Source organism: Solea senegalensis, unplaced genomic scaffold (assembly GCF_019176455.1).
Source record: "Solea senegalensis isolate Sse05_10M unplaced genomic scaffold, IFAPA_SoseM_1 scf7180000015197, whole genome shotgun sequence".
In the NCBI taxonomy this organism is placed as follows: Eukaryota; Metazoa; Chordata; class Actinopteri; order Pleuronectiformes; family Soleidae; genus Solea; species Solea senegalensis.
In genome coordinates, this window is record NW_025321255.1 from 17,862 (window position 1) to 34,915 (window position 17,054).

At 39.8% G+C, this 17,054-nt stretch overlaps 1 long non-coding RNA gene across 2 annotated transcripts; it reads right to left on the reverse strand.

The window, feature by feature from the left end:
* Positions 1-4,409: 4,409 nt before the first annotated feature.
* Positions 4,410-11,335, reverse strand: LOC122762055. Of its 2 annotated transcripts, none has more exons than XR_006358651.1 (5): positions 10,907-11,335; positions 8,505-8,676; positions 8,117-8,404; positions 6,811-6,878; positions 4,410-4,644 (listed from the first exon to the last, which is right to left on the reverse strand). It is a non-coding gene; the product is annotated as an uncharacterized LOC122762055 (long non-coding RNA). The 2 variants fall into 2 exon arrangements; XR_006358650.1 differs by lacking the exon at positions 10,907-11,335 and adding an exon at positions 8,845-9,919.
* Positions 11,336-17,054: the final 5,719 nt, after the last annotated feature.

Below are 17,054 nucleotides of genomic sequence, written 5' to 3' on the forward strand. Positions count from 1 at the left end.
AAAGTTGGACAATTTGGCCACCTCACTGTCTCACAGATATCACAAGGTAATGACATCAGTATTTTTCTTTTTTTCTTTAAATGTTCAATATTCTGTGTTAGCAGTATTTAAAGCCATGGGCTGAACATGTGTTTCTTATTTATTGTTATCTCTGATTGTGTCAATGTAGACCATACAATCTCTACAAAGCAAGGAACAGAATCTTGAGTCCATGAAAGCTCAGTTGGCAGTGACAGAGAGCCATTTGGAAGACTGGGTCAGTGATGTCAAAGAGTGGGCAGAAGGTGGGAAAATGATTACTGCCAATACTTTTATCCATGAATAATAATATGAAGCTTAGTTGTCTTAGAATAATAAATAACACCCTATTGGTACATTTTTATTTCCAAATATGAGTACAAATTAATGACAAGTACAGTGTTGCTTACTTTGTAAGTTATTTAAAGGAAAGTGCAATCTATGTCTTCTCAGCAACAACAAACACAAGCACAAATGATGTGGATGCCTTGGCCAGTAGAATCGAGGTGCTGGTGACCAGTATAAAGAGACGCTCACAGCGTCTTTATAAAGATACTGACGGCAACAAAGGTCGTGCCAGGATCCGCCGCAAAATCAGGGAGGAGAAGGGGATCCTGACCTCTGTTGTGGAGAAATACAACAAAATAGTTCCAAGCACAGAAAGTCTTTGCATGGAAACCATTGTGTCTGGCGAGACAGCTTGGCCATGGCAGCTACCACACAGTGGTATGTACACTACTACTTTGAACAAATCGGACTGATAATGACACACAAACACAGAACCAGTACCCTCAAATGAGGATCTGTTACCCTACAGGACTTTAGACATTCTTTGACAGAGTACATATAACTAACTTCATGATATTGTCTATGTACAGTGCCTTGAGATAATGTATGTTGTGAATAAAATTGAATTCACTTCAAATCTTTGTAAAAAGAAATGCATTTGAGACTCTGTCGATCTAAGGACAAAGAGAAAGGCGTTTGACATCATCATGGCAGTAAGGAGACTGGAGGAGGAGAAGAATATTCTTGTTCTGGAGATGGACCACCACTGGAAATGGCTTTCAACTCGTGCAAAGACCTCGCAAGAGTTGTCCAGTCTACTTTCTAGTGAGACAGTGAAAAGTATGTCATTAAATAACAAAACAATGACTGGTGATAAACTAATATAGGTTTTATCTCATTTTTTTCTATCTGTAAGATTGGCCATGTGGCTTTAGTGAAGAGGGGTTGAAAGGTCTGCAGAGCATCATCCTGAGAAAGCAGCAGAACATCAGAGAGAAGAAGATGCAAGCTAGAGACTGCTACCTGCGACTTTTGTCTGGAGAGACTGCAGAGAACATGAGCTTCTTGCACAAGCCGGATGATTGTGACAGTGACTCGGACAGTTCTGATGATGCACTGTAATTGTACCCGTTACCGCTGCTCCACTTTCTTGTGCCAGTGGAATTACAAATGCTACTGTAGGTTGGTCACGTGATGCCCTCTGGCCCAAAAATACTTCTTACCATTGCAACAAAACAAATGAGCCATGGTAGCATGGTTTCCAGCAGGAGTGTTTTAGAAAAAACGGACAAAATCTCCTTCATTTCTAGTACTACTATAAGTAGTATTATTATTTTTATATAGACAGCAGATATGAGAGGACAGGGAAGACTGTTTACAAAGTATCAGGGGATGCAGCTCATATAGGTTAAATCAATAAATAATAATAATAAATAGAATAAAAGATTCTATAAAATACACCATGGCTACTCACTTCCTGCAAAATTCACCAAGAACAATCTGTTTGAAGCAAATATTCTCTGGTCCAGCCTTAGCTAAAAATACACAAAGACGGAATCCATTGGCACGTTGAACCATGCGTGGTTCACTAACCAGCCCGTTTGTAACTGGTATCCTACCGACAAAGTTACCTGCACTTCATGTGCTTAACAGAGTTTAGCAGTTTAGATAACATACTGTCCAGCTGTTGTGACTTAATGAACCACTGTTACGACCCCAGGGTTGTGACTGCTTCTTCCCTGTGTGTATGTGTCTGCGTGTGAGATGGGTTGCAGGTGTGCATGGCCTATGTGGGTGAGTCTAGGGTGGATCCTGGGAGCTGATTGGTCCTGCACAGGAAGGACTCTGAATAAGAGGCCTGATCATCCCAGCTGCAGCGGACTTCCTCAAAGCACTCACAGCAAGACTGCCAGCAGACATTTTGTACTTGATTTTAATAAACTGGTTAAAATGCTTTGTTTGACTTGTTGCTGGTGCTTTCTTGGGAGTTGACAAGGGGAGTGTCATTATTTGATGTTGTGATCAGGTTTTCTCCTAGGCCTGGTCGTAACAACCACAGATACTTGTTTATGTTCTCTTTTAAATGAGTATAGGGGAACTCATCCTGTATATAATGTATATACATACATGGAAACAAGCATATACTGTAATCATGTACTGGGGCTACATAGGCTATTCTTATTGTTGTACAACGGCATTTCTTCTTTAATCACGAGTCAATTGAAACAAAATATTTAAATAATTGTATATGAATTGCTGTCATGTGAAAATAGTAATATTAACAATAATAATAATCCATCCATCCATCATCTACCGCTCTATCCTCCACCAGAGGGTCGCAGGGGGTGCTGTGCCAATCTCAGCTACATGGGGCGATAGGCGGGGTACACCCTGGACAGTTGGCCAGTCCATCACAGGGCCACACACATATAGAGACAAACAACCATTCACTCTCACACTCATACCTATCTATGGTCAATTTCGGGTGTCCAATTGACCTAATCCCCATATTGTATGTCTTTGGACTGTGGGAGGAACCCGGAGAACCAACTGTTATAGAGAGCGCTTGACCTTAACTATCATGTGAATATAGTCCATCTATACAATTTTGGTCAAATATGGTTGAAATTTATTTGAACCAAATCTGATTACACACACATTGTAACTATCCCCTTCAACTCATTTGTGTACTCTCAATTCATTATTTGCATCTCTCAATTCTATGGAAAAGACTATTTTTGAAAGAAAACTACAATTCCCTAGGGGCGGGCCATACAGCTTGTTGCATACCATCACCACAATTGTAGTTTATCCAGTTGACATCAAAATAGGGTTGTAAAAACGCATTTACCAAATGTATCAAAGATGTGTAGTACAGCCAAATTACAAATAACACTGTATTTGGTTGAGCTATGTCTAGAATAACTGCGTCATTTGTTCTATTTTAGATGGTTTAGCAAGTATTCTTGAAATAACCTTTTAGGTAGCCTAGCTAAGTTGGACTTCCGGTTTGCAACTAGAGTTTTAATCGCAAAAAGCATCTAGTGATGTATATCTTGTACAGTCAAACCAGTAATTACTCTGCTTATACATGAAATATGCTATGTTAAAAAAGTGGACATGTGCACAAAATCTAAATCTTGATCAGTTTAAAATAAATTCAATCTGTGGCTAAGGATCATGGGTAATGTAGTAGTCAAAAACACCGTCGTGGAGTTCTCAAGGACACTTTGGTGTTTTGAAGTTGAGGATATCATTAAAAGAAAAACTTCAAATGGGAATTGGCAGTAAGGAAAATACAGCCGGGCGTAGTGTAGTGAGAGTATGACAGCGTTTGGATCCGGAAATTGTATTTTGAAAGGGTGTTACGTCAGAATTAAAAAACGGATTGATAAGTATAAGTATAGCTTACAGTATTTTCATGGTTGAATTCAATATGTACATGATACATTAACCCTTATGACAAACATATAATAATCAACACATTGCTATATTTTTAGATATTTGACACTTATTATCATTGTTAATTTATTTGAAACTATATATTTCTTTATTCCTATGTTATGCTTATATAGCTATATACCTATATACGTATATTTATTATTTTTTTATATGTATTATTTGAACACTCTAATCTTATTTGGATATGAAAGCCTATTATTGGCTGATTGTCTGTTTGTTCCTAATCTTTCTTTATTGTATTTTCTAAATAGTTTATCATCACTTGCTATATTTGTGGAGCAATTCCAATAATCGAGCTCGTTAAGTAATGTATAAATCTACTGTTTGTGGATTTTGACTCTCAGTGTGAAATAAATAGGCTACATGCATGCATACAAACTATGACAACCTCAGTTAATGACAAATACAAAACGTGCTTAATGTGTGTCAACTGTCTGGAAGAAACACAAACATATACTGGGTACATGCACTGTGCCAACACTTAACTGAAGTTCAGCAAGCCTAAACACTCAATAGCCCTAGTGTGCTGGTACTTGAAGTATAAGAATGATGACTTTCTTACATGTTGAGCTTAATAAATGATTGATGTTTACCAGATGTCATTTAACATGGTTGATGTGTGAATGGCATAGAACACAAGATCCATGAACACATTCCTTCAATAAACACAAAAGACACGTGTTGCAGCACAGTATTTGATTTGAGCTCAGTGTCAGTCATTTCTGTCGATTGTCTCTTTTCCCCTGCTGTGAGTAGAGCCCAACCAGTTAGGTTCAGCTAACTGAACCAGAAGGAGGAGGAGACTCAGGGGTGGCAGTGTGGTGTTGTTGTGCAAATGTGTTTGCAGGCTCCCATGTGTCATCCCAGGTTTTGCCACTGCAAAGTATCAGAACACAACAAGTTGTTATCAGACAGTGCAAACTTTAAGATCATGTTTAAACAAAGCAAAACAAAACACTCAAATGAATGGATTTCATTCATGATTAAGAGTGTTTTCATTTACAGACATTCAGTTTGTTGAAGTGGCTCAATGTAACTGAAGAGGAAATTGAAAAAGTCAACTTTTTCAGGGTCAGGGTCAAAAGGTCGGTTATGTGGTCTAATAAGGAGCTATGACATGAACACTTGAAGAAACAGAGTGAGTTTCAACATTTGAGTATTCTGTATTCTTGATGAGATTGAAAGAAAAACACCTTGGCCTGTAACACACAGACACATGACTTTTGTGCAATGTTTTTTTATTATGCTCTGCGTAAAAAAAAAGAAAAACACTAGAAAAGGTTTGAGGCTGTTTCAGAAAGCAGGAAACTCTGAGCCTAACAGCTAAAATACATGGGAAATGGATGTGGGACGTGTACATATGCAGGATGCAATGGGTTTGTTTGACCTGCTACAGTCAGTGGCCTGTGGTTGCTGCCAGCTTCAATGTGTGCATGTTGAGTTGAGCTAAGTCATAATGAAGTTTGTTCTGAAGGTTTTAGAAGCTTGGCTACTTCACTTGCCTTCTGGTACAATGAGGTATTTATCTTCATCATTTGAAACAGATTGTACTTGTTTTCTACACTGTTTGATGTCGGAGGGCTGCATAGCTGCACGTCGAGAAGAAAAAGACATGAGCTGTGGAAACATTCAGTAGGGTCGTGGCTCCAAAAGCCATGTAACACTTTCAATTAGATACTGTATAATCGGGCATGCTGCAGCAGCCATGTCACACCACATGCACCCCATGTATTTTCTCTCTCTCAAGTTGTCGGATTCAGGACTGAAACTCTGAGTTGGTTGAACCTGACGGAATTCATGTTCATGGTTGTTACGTCCCCGTTACAGCCCACGTGACAATGGTAAACAAAAAAAGCCTTCAGAAATGGATCTCTGATACTACCATTCTAATGCATGTATATGCAGATTGAGAAGATTTCTCTGTAAATAAAACAGTTACATTGGTCAAAAGTATCAATAACTTCACAATAAAGTTTGATTCTGTGTTCCATTAGTTAATCATGGAACATACTTACATGTCCTTGAATCAAGATTTGCTATTCACAGTCTATTTAAGAGAGTCATTGTTTCTTCTTCACTCAGAAATATTAACATATAGGCTTATCACAAATATGATTTGGATTGTATTTTTTCTTCATTGTATAAATTCTATTCTGGCGAACAGTGGGAACATTTACATCCTGAGTGAAAGAAACAAATAGTTAGTAACGCTTCACACCCATTTAGAATTTTAAAACTGAGATCTTACATTATATACACAATAAACATTGTAGTGGAACTTATAAAAAAAAGCACATGCATTATGCTGAGTTGAGAAATATAATCAAGAGATGGAATCAATGTTTTTATGGACTGAATCAATCAGGAAACAGCTTATGTGATACACAGAGAAACCAATGGTTTGTTGAAGAAAACCTGCCGGCCATCAGGTTCTGTTCACAGAGTCATGTAGTTTAAGGTAACTCTCCTTCTGGAAATGGAAATGGAGTTCCCTAAAATTCCCACTGCTATTCCTAAGTCTTCTCCTCTTCCTCATCTTTCTTACTGCTTCTTCCTGCCCTGTTATCCTTCATGTATTCTAATATCGCTGCTGACACTGCTCTCATCCTCACTGCAAAATGCTGCTGGAATAGGTTCCTACAACCTATCTACCCCAGGCACTACACCTCTTTTCCCCACAATTGTGAGGATAGCTCTCAGCTACCATGGGCTCACCAAGTTCAAACAGGAGGTGCAGCAAATACATGACACATGTGCTACTTTTGTTATGGTCCTACAAACATGCTGCAACACTTTCTTGGACTCTTCATGAAACAGTAGTGGAGATAGAACAATTGTGTATGAAGTCTTAGCACATAGAGCAAGGCAACCAGCACACTTTCACTTCTTCTTTCCCCTACACACACACAGATAAGGAACAATCATTTGAGCTGTTCATACATCCACTGGATAGTTGTATCTTTGAAAGGCAAGAATGACTCACTGAGACAAACAAGAAACCAAATGAAGAATATAGAAAATGAACATGCTATAAAATCTTACCTCATGTATCCTTCTCCCAGAAATTGAGCCAAACTGGAATATTTTCTGTCTACTACATTTTCGACAACCTAATATGAGGAAAAGAGAAGAAAAGTTTATGAAGCCATGAATGCAATGCTTTGTAGCTTCATCAAATATCAAAGTACTGACTTTTTAGTCAAGAAGTGGATTTATGTTAGGTGATCTGTATTCTGTTTTGTCCTTTGTTTTCGCCACACTGCAAGATGAACCGCACTGGGTTTTCATAGGACTGAAGTCACATTGTCAAAACTCTTCATAAACTTAATGTTTACTGTTTTCATAACTGTTAAAACATATTCAAAACACTTAGAGTTCTTGAATTTCTGCACTAACCATGTTGAAATATATATATGTAGAAAATATCTTAGTATAAATGAATCCAAGATAAAATGAAATAATCATTCCAAACAGCTGCCAAATCCAGGAGAGAGGAAGGACTAGAAGCGTCACATTCCTGTACAGTATAAATCATTATACTACACGTGTTGCTTTGTTGTGTAATTATTATAGTTGCAGCCCTGGAATTTCATCAACTTGTTTTTGCTTTCAAAAGTACTGTAAATGACTTGACACAGAGATATAGACAAAGGAAATGGAAGCAAATGAAATAATATTCTTAACGTGTAACAAATAGTTAGTTGATCCTACGTGTCAAAAACTGAGATCATACATTATATACACAATAAACATTGTAGTGTACTTGTACATGCATTATGCTGGGCTTTTGCTGGACAATGAATGCGCTTCCATGCCAATTCTTTGATGGACTGAATCAATGAGGAAACGGCTTATGTGATACACAGAGAAAGTAAAACATTTGTTTTCCTTTGCTTGGTGCGTACCTTTACTCAATTTCTGCTAGTTGTTACAATGTGTTACGTGTGACAGTGTGTGTTTTCTGGCTGAGAATTGTTGCCAGTGTTTTGGTCCAACAAGCTGATTTTGACGCATGAAATGTTTTGCTGCTTTGAGAGGTGAGATTAACTGTTTGGACAAGATGCATTTTGGTAATGCGACTGCATGTGGCTTCACTACTGATCACTGCAAGTTAGCAAAGACAAGTCAGAAATCAACATTAATCATGTCTCTGGTTAATGTTAATGTAAACTGTGGCCGCTTCAGAGTGCCAACCAACACTCAGGTCATTAAATATAGAAGAATAGAATATTGTGTACTGGATCCTGATTCAATGACCCGAATGAAGCCTGGCTTTTCCAACCAATAATTGCCCAAAGTCAAATGAGTCTGGGAGCCAATTTATTAATGCATGCAAAACAAAACTTACCCTTTTTCTTCTTAAGCCCCTCCTTCTTTAACTGGGAGTCATTTCCTCTCTTCCTCTTCTTCATTGCTGCAACAGTGGTAGAGGTAGAACAAGAAGAAGAAGAGAGAGACGGACAAGGGACAAGGTTCAGGACAAATACAGTCTCCTAGGTGTGGTCACGTTGCTCCATGGCGAGGCTGCTGTGCTGCTCCTCGTCCTGGCTGTGGCCCATACCCTCGACGGGGCTGTCACCCTGCTCCATGGTGGGGTTATCAGGCTCTGCTGATGGGTCAGTGTTGGGCTGCGGTTCTGTTGAGGTCATTCAAATATATTTTTAAATTCTTCTCAAATGAAAACTCAAATATATGTTTCAAACAAAGGCATTCTGAACAAAAAATCTTGCTCTTACCCTTAGTCAAAAGAAATTCATAAGCCCTCCTCATCTTCTCCAAGAAGTTTTTGGTGGTAGATGTGAGGGGCAAATGGGTTATTATGTCAGCTACCCACTTGTTAGAGGCCTTCTTGTCTTTTTTTCCCATAAATAAAATGGGCTTGTAGCCTATGGCCTCAAGTTTTCGCACCTGAAAGAAAGTAACCAGTTGGCACACATTAGTTAAACCCATAGCATGATTGGACACTTTAGTACTGTAGCAAGCATTTAATGGCAGTTAATGGAGTACAGTGGAAGAAAAGGAGCCGCAACTTGTTTGATTTAGATCAAATGAATAAAAATGAGCCTTTTCACTTACTGCAATACGGGCTGAATCAATAATGCGGCCAACATTCCGGTTTGGGACGATACCTTGACCCCACTTGCTGTCCAATGATGCTGTCTTTTCCTTCAACTTCTTCTTCATTGACAGGCTCACATAACACATGCTGCAAGTTTTGAGGCTTGCAGCATTGAGTGTCTGGCAAGATGGACAGGGCCTGAACTTTGGACGTGTCATGACACACACTGATATAAACAAAAACAAGACAGATAACAAGATATTTTTTTACAGACAAGAACTTAATACTGACAGAAAGATACACAAACAGCAACAGAAAGACTGACAAGTACAACACAGCACGGGCAGGATAACAAGACAGACAGACGTGGCTCTAAAAAGTGCCTTTGGTTTGCGTTTTAGAAACGATGCTTCAAGGAGGGACAAATGGAAGAAGACAATTGAAGGACCTGTTGGAGAGAAAACACTTTGAACCAACTATTCAGAATTGAACAGCCTAGATTTGACATCTGTGTTCTCCTCATCAGAACGTTGACATCATACTTAAGACTACCAACATACTGACCGTTCACACTACTCATTTCAATTCAATTCAATTCAAATGGGCTTCATAGGCATGCAGGTTTAAATAACAATGAATCACTACTCTCCATTTATGATATGCTGGACTGCTAAGTTATAAAGCAATTATGTATAGCCTATATTCTATTCTATTTACATTGTACTATTTTACTATGACTGTGCCCAGAATGATTCCATTGTGCTAGGGACCAGAATGGAAATGAGCCTATGGGCTTTATTGTGTCATCCCTGACTATTTTGTATTTGAATCTATGACACACAGAGTGCTTGATTCATACTATATCAATAATGGTCAAATCAAATCAATCAATCCAAACTTTGACCCAGTAAGCCAGTGTACAAATGGTTCAGACAGTTTCATGTCAGTCTTCTACAGCCCTTCAAATGAAGTGGTGGGCCTACGTATATAACATAAAGTTGAATTGAGCACGGAAAAAGCATCATGTGCTAACTACTGGCTTACAGCATCACGTGTTAGCTAACCCTACGTGCATTTGGTGCAGCAAGTTATACCTCAATGTCTTAAATAGTTACTGTACATCAAATGATTACCCTGCTCTCCTAAAGATGCTAACAAAAACTTATTTTCTTGACCTGACACATTTTAAGGCGTACATTTAAGGATTTTATCTCGATATGTCACCTGTCTAATTAATTTATCAGTGTACTTACCGAGGGGGAAAACAGCAATGGGACGCTGCATCTGGGTTGCCAGGTCTAAGACAGAATCAGCCCGAAATCTACAAGATCCATGTGTGAATGTGCTGATCTGAAGTTAGTTTGGTAGGATTTAGGAATAAATTAAGTATATCACTTAACATATGGGTTTCTATATATTCCCCATATAATGTGAATGCAAAAATAGGTCTACCCCAGCCAGCAGACAAAGACTTCAACCCGCGGGACTTCAATTCCGTAGGAATAGCGCGGACATGGCAACGCCGTCTCATCGCATACAATTACGTCACACACTTCTGATTTAGAAAAAAGTACACTTTTCCCAATAAAAATAATAATCTTTACTTTTGCATCATTCTTTAAAAATACTATGGCTCGTGTTGTGATAAGAACTGCTTGCGAATCCCTGCTGTGACTGCAGATTTCCACAAAAGTGGGCCAAAATACGTTTCTTGAGTATTAAATAATCTCTGTAATCGCGATTACAAACCTCAGAGACAGAGAAATAAAAAGCATTTGAGCCTATTATTTGCTGTAATATTGCCTAATTGTTGTATGGCCTAACACAATACTCAAATCATATAATTTATTGTAACCAATCAATCAATCAATCGATCAGCAATATTGCCCCGTATTCATCAGCACACAACGGACTGCGGTCTCCCCGACTCGGTCCCGTGGCGTCATATGCAGATGTTATGGGAGCTCTATAGAAGTCAACCTGACTACCCCAAGCGTTGAAAATTGACGCTAAAGGGGTACCCAGTACGTTAAGAACTGACGTGAGGGGACACTGCCCGATCGTCACGCATGGGACGACTTGGGAGTGAGACCGTGTTGGTCCTGAAGACAGAGACGTCCATCCCCAATTACACAGTGCGACCACCTGGAGAGCTTCTTGATCCAGGAGAGAGCCTTGACCTGTCTGCTGCAAACAGAGAACCACTCTCATACACAAGTCCAACGCTGATGTGTCTGCCATGGTTGTCAACCTCCTCTGCAAGGGCTCTGCAAAGCTCTTGGTGTAGAAGAACAAGCTGAAGCTATTATACACCTCATCCAAGTCCAAAGGCCACAAAGCTACAGCATAGCTACTGTCAGAGTGGGAACAATGATGCATGTGTGCTGCAGGTAAAGGGTTTTCTAGTCTTCTAGTCTAGATGACCACTCAAACCCCATCACACACACTTTCATACAGCACATCTATGTGCAGCACATTTTTCTATCTGCCAGCACAGACGGCAGAAGCAGGAATCAAACCCCCAACCCTTACGTTGAAAGACGACTGGCTCTACTACTGAGCTACAACACCTCTGGACCTGTGGTCCGATACAAACCACTAGAATGAAGAATGAAGTGTTCTAGAACAGCAAAGTGTCTAAAAGAGCCTCAGTGACAGCAGGTGGTCACATGTCAGCCAAAGAGAATCAGAACAGCCAAAGTCACTGAGATGGAAAACACGACGAGACACGACAGGTTGAGACAGCACAGGCTGCAGTTAGCTGTGGAGACCACCTGCTGATCTAAGTCACTGAGGAAATGCTTTATGAAGAGTCTGCAGTGTCTGCCTGTGACCACAGTGACATTGGATGTTATCCCTACAGATGCAAACCAGGATCAAGGATGATATCCCTGTTCAGGAGGCTCATTCTTCTGTACAGGAAATAAAAAAGTACACACAGGAGTTGTTGATGAGAGGATGGATCGTAAAGTCTCAGTCCCCGTACGCCGCACCTGTGTGAGAGAAAAAAAGGACCCTAGTCATTACGTCTTTGTATCAACGACCAACAAACACCCTCTCCCTCGCATGCAGGACTGGCTTCACTCACTTCTCTCTTAGATCAGGGCAAAGCCTACCATCAAGGCTTCACTGCTCAGGGTTCCAGGCGCCCCGTGGGTCTGTATGAATGGATCAGAACGCCCTGTGACACACTGAGGGATGACCTGCAGGCATATTGCAAGTATTCTGTTTATTGACTTTGCACAGAAGATTTATGTCGTCGCTTCATAAAAACTGTGAAGAATATTGAAGCTGCACTGGTTTATGGAAAATGTTCATTGGTAATGTGCTTTATGCTGTTTAATGGTACAATGTTATTGTGTTTCTAACCAGAGGCTTTTGCACTGAAAATGTTTGAATGTGATGAGTGTAATCATTACAGACTTTACTGTAAATGCAGTAAACCTCATACTCTGATGTGATAGAGTGTACATTAGAAATGGGACGTGTTTATGACTGAAACAGGAACTGACACTCGGGAAAACGTTATGTTATTTTTCTATGTGACCCATTAAAAATGCAAACACATAATAAGTTGAAAATAGAAAGAAATTGGACAGTGCAGTGTGTTTTTATTATTATTTATTTAACCTTTATTTCTCACTGAGACACAGGCTCTCATTTCCAAGAGACAACTGTCAGACAATCACAGAACAACACAGTTACAGACAGACAGCACAACAATAAAGGAAATGTCCAAAATGTCACGTGAACAAACACATTCAAACACCGTCTCCAGTGACTCTAAAATCTAAATGTTAAATGTGTCCTCTGGGTACAGGAAATCAAAACTGTACCAGTGCAGAATGGTATGACATTATGAGAATGAACACACTTCACTAAGAACATGGTTCTTATTTCCTAGGTTTAACTTCTTGGGGAGCAGGGTTGCTTAAATATTTGTGGCCCACGTTGCTGAGATAGGAGTAGAGAGATCTGGTCCTCACGAAGAACCCAGGACCCTCCTGGTTTGAAGAATGGACACAAAGACCTCATCAATGACTCTGATGACTGGGAAGAGTCTCTGAAGGTCCGTCAATCTGACCTCTGACCTCCAATAACATGATCATACATGGAAGGAAACACCTTTCTAGTAAGATTTGACCTCCTTGACATTTGGTAGCGTGGTTCAGTACATTCAGAACATGTTTAAATCCAGGCTTTTCCACCTAAGGTCACTTTTCTGATGCTACAAACACGTCTATAGCACTAGTTACCGCTTTAGTGCAAGTTGAATTTAGAGCAAGTTTTGCTCCAAATGAGGACAGAAGAGTTATCTGTGTTAACAGAGTTGTTTTCAGAGTTATGTCTACGACCTCATGATGCATGTGGAGACGTCCTGTGCTTTGCTACTCACACATAACATGGTTTACACACCATGACAAGAACATTGTTGACAACATTCACAGGGGAACACAAAATATTTCCATACCAGTGATTTCAGAGAATTCTATTGCATTTATGACATATATTATCTCAAGGCACTGTACACAGACAACATCATGGAGCACTACAGACTACAGACCCAGCCAGGGACCAGTTCATCCGAGCCATAACCCCCAGGAGGCTGCGCATTCAGACCCATCTCGCCCATCCCCGCTCCTTACAAGAGGCTTTGGAGCTGGCTCTGGAGAGGGGGACTGTGGAGGGCGGGACCAAAGCGGCCCTGGAGAAAGTGATCCTACGGTGAGAACCGCTGCATGCGCTGACATGACGGAAGTGATCCGGAGTGCCACACGCCCTCCCCAACGCCCCCTGCTCTGCTGGGGATGCGGACACCCTGCCCGTATTGGATCACAGCCCCATTCTCCCTGCACCTACTATCCCACAGACAGTGACTGACCCCTTCCCACCACACACACCTTTGACTACACAGGGGCATAGCCCCACCCTCCCATTCTGCTCTTATCAATGAGGCCGAATGAAATAAATCAGGTTGTTCAACTCCAGGAAAGTCTCAGAGACATTAAGTCCTGGATGACCTGTAACTTTCTACTTTTAAACTTTTATACTCGGCCCTAAACACCTCAGAGAAAAACTTTCTGATCACATTGTCACTTTAGATGACATCACCATGGCTTCCAGTTGTGTCCACTGTGAGGAACCTTGGAGTTACTTTTGACCAGGAAATGTCATTTGATTCACACATAAATCTCATTTCAGTGTAACCTGGTTAAGAATCCTTACTAAAAAAAATAATGAATAATTAATGAATTATAAAAGTTCATATTTGGTTAAAATGTTATTAAAAGTGTATTAAAAATGTAAAAGGAGTAGTTCATAAAGGTTAAATAGGTTGATAAAAGAGTATGGTGTAATAAATGACATAAATATTCATGTTTAAATATTTCATTTTATTTTGATGGGGAGAGAGGAAGTTCTGATTGAGAAGAAGCGTGATCCTGGTCACTGATTTGATAAAGGTGTGATTGACAGGTTCAGACCGGAGGTGAGCGAGTGAAGAGTGTGTGGTTTTTGGGGTAAACTTGACAGAGAGAGCGAGCGACGACGACGTGAGTGTGAAATTTTATAAAGATAATAAGTTAAGTGTGTAGTTTTGCGTGTCTAAGAGATTGTCTGCTCGACTCTCGGAACCTGGACATTGAAGCTACTGTTGTTTTGGTGTACAGTTTGAGAAGTTTCAGCGCGGAACTTCTATAATAATATAAAATGTAATTGTGTTCATTTATTGACTCCTTCACATAAATATCATGTGTTCATATTTCTGCTCAACTGGATTAAAATGGCGGCTGTGTTTTTTGTTTACCCGTTGCCATGGTGAATCATAGTATCAGAGCTCCATTGATGATGGCTTTTTTCATTCCCAACGCACACACTGAACACAGAGTGAATTGAACTAATGCTGATCAGCTGTTCTGAAACCAAAAACTGGTCAATCTAGAGTTAAGGTTTTAACTCAGAGTTTGTTGAACCTGCTTTCTGAAACAGGCCCTGGTCTCAACTCTGGATTGTCACGGTGTTGAGTTTCTAATAGACTTCCCTAAACTTCTAGATAAGAGAGCTGCTCCAGCTGCACGGGAGCTGCTGAGGGAGCTAATGCCAGGGGAGTGGCTAACTGACTTAGCTTCTATGGTGCGAAGCTGAGTTTCTACCTCACTAAGCCTCGCCTCCAGTGTCTTTATCACTAAAGGAGGCAGAGGAGTAACTCAACATGTGGCACACAACACAGGAGAGAGCAGGAGAAGGAGAAGCCATTGCTGCTAAGCTAACTTGTCACGCTAGCAAAGAAAAACCACAGTACGTGAATCGTGAGAGTGACAGTGAGAGTTTAAGTAGCGGGTGAAAGTATTAACCAATTTACAAAACGAGTGCTTGTTCAGTTCATCGATCGTAACAGTAGATCAATCACAGAGAGAGCAGGAGACACAGCGTAACACCGGTGGAAGAGTATGGTGTTATATTTGGGCCACATTCATGAAGGAACAATGTGAGATTTTGAGCACAGAAAAATATATTTTGCAAGCTTAATACATGTATTTGCATGTTTGCAAATATTCATTTTAACAGTTTAATCAATTTTACTCGTATGTCCTCTCACATCTAAAATCTCAACCTTCTGTGCTCGCTCTTCTTTACCCGAGCGCTCGCTCATCTTTACCCGAGCGCTCGCTCATCTTTACCCGAGCGCTCGCTCATCTTCAAAATATATCTTAATTGTTGGGGAACAACAGTTATGGGCAATCATTTGATTGTTAAAAATAATGAAATTATTATGTTTAATAGTTGTTTATTTCTTAAATATTTTTGAAAAATAAAGTAAATGTTAATTTTGTAAATCGGGGCTCTACCCTGAAAACGAGAAGAGACAATCAATCTACGGTATGTGTTTAAAATCAGTCTACGCAATCCTAATATTCCAATAAAACAATTTTGAAGGAATAGATTTGTGCACTGGCTCTCTGAACCCCAGCATACGTGCACAAAAGACACAGAGCGTTTAAGTGAATAAACAATATAACTTATAATAATATGAATTAAGCAACTTGAATCCATCTAGATCAATGAATATCAAAAGCACAATGAAAATCATGTTATTTGAATTAACAAAGTCACTCACTACAACTAAAAATCACAGACACTGGTGTTTTATGTTGTTCATAATTTGTGTGATTATTAGTTGTAGTGAGTGACATTTGTTAATTCAAATAACTCAATTTTCATTGTTTCCAAAACATAATCAGGGACAGTAAATGAGTCATTACACACATTATTCTGTGTGTCATTGGATCATGACGTGTGACACTGAACAGCTCCTCTGCCGTGGATCATGGTTCTGATCACTTCCCCTTTGACCTCTCCTCTCTAAAGTGCAGATACAGTCATCATAGAGTAAACTTACTGAGGAAAAATGACCATCATGCAACTGTGCCCTTTTATCAAAAACAGCAGCACAAAGTTTGACCCTCCTTTCAACTCAAAGGTTGTGGGTTTGTGGGTTAAGGGCAAGACCCTTCACCTTGTGTTGCTCCTGACAGTTAATTATAGTTATTATATCTGGAAAGTATTTAACACTAATTAGCAAACAAATATTACAGATACAGAAATATGGTGTTCCTTCCCCATAATAATACAGTTCATTTCATGCCAAAAACACACCAACATTTATAAACAGGAACCAGGTGGAAAAACCATGTAATTCCCATTTTAGTAGGAAAGTTCTTCTTTATTATGTTGCTTTCAGAAGATCAAAGACTTATTGCTCTAATCATTTCCAGCAGACTGTACACTGAGAGGTGTAATGCTGCCCTCCACTGTTCAAAGTTCTCAGTCTCATCTTAAAGTTAAAGTTAGTTTTTATTAATCCCCTTAGGGGATTTTTGACCCATCCTAGAATTAGGAGCAGTGGGCTGCCACACTGAGTGGCGCCCGAACCGGCGACCTTCTGGTTACAAGTCAAGTTCCCTTTCCACTTGGCCACGGGCTGCCCCTTCTCGTCCTTCTTTGTTGCGTTCAAAACACCTTAAAGAAAATTGCCTTAATGGCAAGATGACAATTCTTCTCAATATTAAAAACTGATTATAGGGAAAAACCTGAGCGCCCCAGGTCAGCCTGTTGTCCTTTGAATATACTAGATGAAAAAAGCATTTTAATTGTCCCGGGAAGTCCAAACTGGCAGAGACCATCTGCATGTCAAAGTAACATCCATCATGTTTATTATGTGCCAGTA